The sequence below is a fragment of the Trachemys scripta genome, chromosome 11, assembly GCF_013100865.1.
Source record: "Trachemys scripta elegans isolate TJP31775 chromosome 11, CAS_Tse_1.0, whole genome shotgun sequence".
In the NCBI taxonomy this organism is placed as follows: domain Eukaryota; kingdom Metazoa; phylum Chordata; order Testudines; family Emydidae; genus Trachemys; species Trachemys scripta.
In genome coordinates, this window is record NC_048308.1 from 47024747 (window position 1) to 47027884 (window position 3138).

Here is a 3138-nt window from a genome sequence, read left to right on the forward strand (position 1 = left end):
TGCGGGAGCGAGGTTTACCATTTCAAGCCAGTCAGTTTCAAGCCGGTCAATTTCTCTTGGGCAGAAAAGGACTTGCGTTTGCAAACTGCCCATAACAGTAACTGAAAGGGCAGCTCCAGCAGCGGGAGCTCTCAGCCATGCAGCGAGAGAGGGAAACAGTTGGGGAGAGTAGGTGAGACGTGCAAGGGGCAGAGGAAGAGCGAGGAGCAGCTGGGGAGGAGAATGGCTCTTCTCACCAAAAGGAGAAGCGGGGGTAGGGGGGAAGAGGCAGTGGGGAAGGCACATTCCATTTTTTGTTTTTTTTTCCTTCGGCAGCGCGGCACTCCGGACGCTTTTTTTGTTGTTGTTGTTGCTTGGGGCGGCCGGAACCACCTTATGATCACGTTATATCCGAAGTCATGTTATTGCGGGGTGCATTATAGCGGGGTTTCCCTGTATCTAGATGAGTTTATGTACCCCCTGGAAGACCTCTCCGTACCCACAGAAGTATACATACCCCTGGTTGAGAACCACTGCTCTGGAGGACATGAGTACTGAAATGAATGACTACATTAAACCAGTCTAGCAATGCCGGCTTTTAAAATATGACAAAAAATTGATAATATTTCTCATTTTCACTAACTTTCAGATCGCTGTGAGAAAACACAACAGAATGGAAACAACTGATGCTAAATGTGAGAAGAGGTTAAAGCATTTTGTGACATGGAATGAAGAGATTGACATGTTATGTCCTAGCTTGTGGCATGCTGGAATCTAATTGCCATGCTACAGCTTAAAAGCCAGCATATGAGGAAAAAACTTGCAGAGAGCAGTGAAGGGCGTTGGGAGACACACCTAGACCCCTCCTGACAAGGACGACAAGATTAAGACATCTCCATTAGCATACAGAATGGAGAGCAGAGACAACTCCCCTAGCCTCATCTGCATGAAAGATGGGACAGGAAGACATCTCAATTTACATACAGAATGGAGAACAGAGAACCGCACTGAACTCTGGGACCAGAAAAAGCAGGGAAGCACTGCATCATGGGAATCTCTGCTCCAGATGCTAATGAACCTATGCCTGCACACAACCAGCTCAGCAGTTATCAGACCAATTCTAGTAATGAATCCTTAATTGATATCCAAATACTGAAGCAGCCTAGTTGCATTGTGCTGCTTGACCCAGTCCATGGAGTCCAGGGGCATATAAGGAGAGGCAGCTTTGAAAGTGCTGCTTCATCCAGCCCAGTGAGTCCAGAGACATATAAGGGGTCAGCTTGACAGTGCTGATTGACCCGGTCCGCTCAGACTTGTTCTGCTAATGTATGTGTGGGTGTGTTCATCTGGTTCTGGGGCTGTAGAAACCCAGCCCTAGGGAACCTAGGTCCTGCTGGATAGCTCCATTGGGAGGGGACTTGCAGAAGGGAGAAGTAGAGCTCCATATGAAAACACAAGTGACATAAGCAGTACATTGATAGAATTACAGAATCCCCTCCCCCAGAAGAGTAACCTGAATAAATGAGCATACCCCAAAGTAACAGGCAAATCTGGTAACAGCATGGATTTAAATTGTAGTGTATATTTATTAACATAGCTTTTCCTGAGAGAAGTGAAAAATCAGTATTGTTGGAAAACTGCCAACACTACATGGGGAAAAGATTAACATCTGGAAAATTCATCTCTGACTGCAGCATGGCAGCTGGTTTTCTTCCCAAGAGAAGTCTAGCTTAATTTAAAATATTTTTTGTTTGGTTACAAGTTGTTTAGTAACCTGTTTTCTTTTACAACAAGCCCCAGCAGTTTTGTTGTATAACTGGTGTCATGTCTGTTTAGTGATTCCATCCAGGTTTTGTTCCTACAGCGCTGAAAATAAAGGTAAAAAATAGTTAATCAAAATAAACAGCAGACAGGTGTTGCCTGATGGACAAAGTATGAATTTGTTGGTTATATTATTGGAAAGGAAGTTAAGTTTTGCTTGGTTTACTGATGAATGTTTATAGTAAGTAATTATTGTTAACTAGGTCACTTGTTAGAAGGGAGTATTTTTTAAATGTTTTGGAGAATCCTGATGAGGTTGGTAGTATTCCATGGAAGCATTTTTTTTTTTTTAAAGCTTCTTAGGTTAGATATTTAACACAAGTTACATCAAGAGCACATCAGAGGACTTGTTCTGTTATCCTTAGACCATACTGGACCATGAGGAATATGCGTTTTTTTAATCTGTATTACCATCCAGTCCTTGATTAAATTCTTTGCTGGGTTTTGAAGGCAGAGATTACAGCTTTCTTTTTGGAGATTGTGTTTTTATTAGTGCAGGCATATATTAGAAAATCATTGTATCTATGTAACGTAGTGTCCCAAAGCTATATAAGAACATAAGGGTGAATATAATGCAAAGATTATATATAGGTTAAAGCCCCAATTCAGCAATGCACTTACGCATTTGCTTAACTTTAAGAAAATAAGCCTTACCAAAGTCAGTGGGATTACTAACATTTTTAAGTGTTCTGATTAATCAAAATTTCTTAACTCCTGAGTCATTAATCAGTTTTAACAACAGTATGTTCTCCATGAGTCTGTTGGACACTTAGGTTGCTAACTATGGTACTGTACATACTCAACAGCTCTAGGTTTAAATTTTATTAAGCAAAATAAATCTGAAACAGAAGATACATATAACTAAATAGTAGGAGACATTTTTCAATGGAGTATTTGGCTTGCTTTGTGTAGTCTTGTTTTTTTCCTCCTCAATATGGTCTCTTCCCCCCCTCCCCCTGAAAAATCTCTGTATTGTGAATTAATTCTCCTCCCTCTAGGCAATGAGTAGATGAATGAGAGGATATACGAATGAGAGCTTGGAGGGGTGGTTTATACACTCTGGCTATCCAGAACCTCGCAACTAAAGCTATAGGACTTGGAGACTAATGTCTTGATGGATAGCTGTGTCCATTCTTCTTCATCAAACAAATCCCACTGAAGGTGAAAGTACAGAATGGAGACATCTGGAGGACAGGCAGCTTCTCTAGCATTGAGGGAAATGGTACAGTAAATCCTCGCTTAACATTGTAGTTATATTCCTGAAAAAAATGTGACTTTAAGCAAAACAATGTTAAGCGAATCCTATTTCCTCATAAGAATTAATATAAACAGGGGGGG

General features: G+C 41.1%; 1 long non-coding RNA gene across 1 annotated transcript in view; it reads right to left on the bottom strand.

Moving 5' to 3' along the window:
• Positions 1-1541: 1541 nt before the first annotated feature.
• The window catches only part of LOC117884961, a 7113-nt gene continuing 5516 nt past the window's right edge, over positions 1542-3138 (bottom strand). Inside the window, exon 2 of the long non-coding RNA XR_004647688.1 lies at positions 1542-1845. This is a non-coding gene — a long non-coding RNA (uncharacterized LOC117884961). The remainder of the gene's footprint in view (positions 1846-3138) is intronic.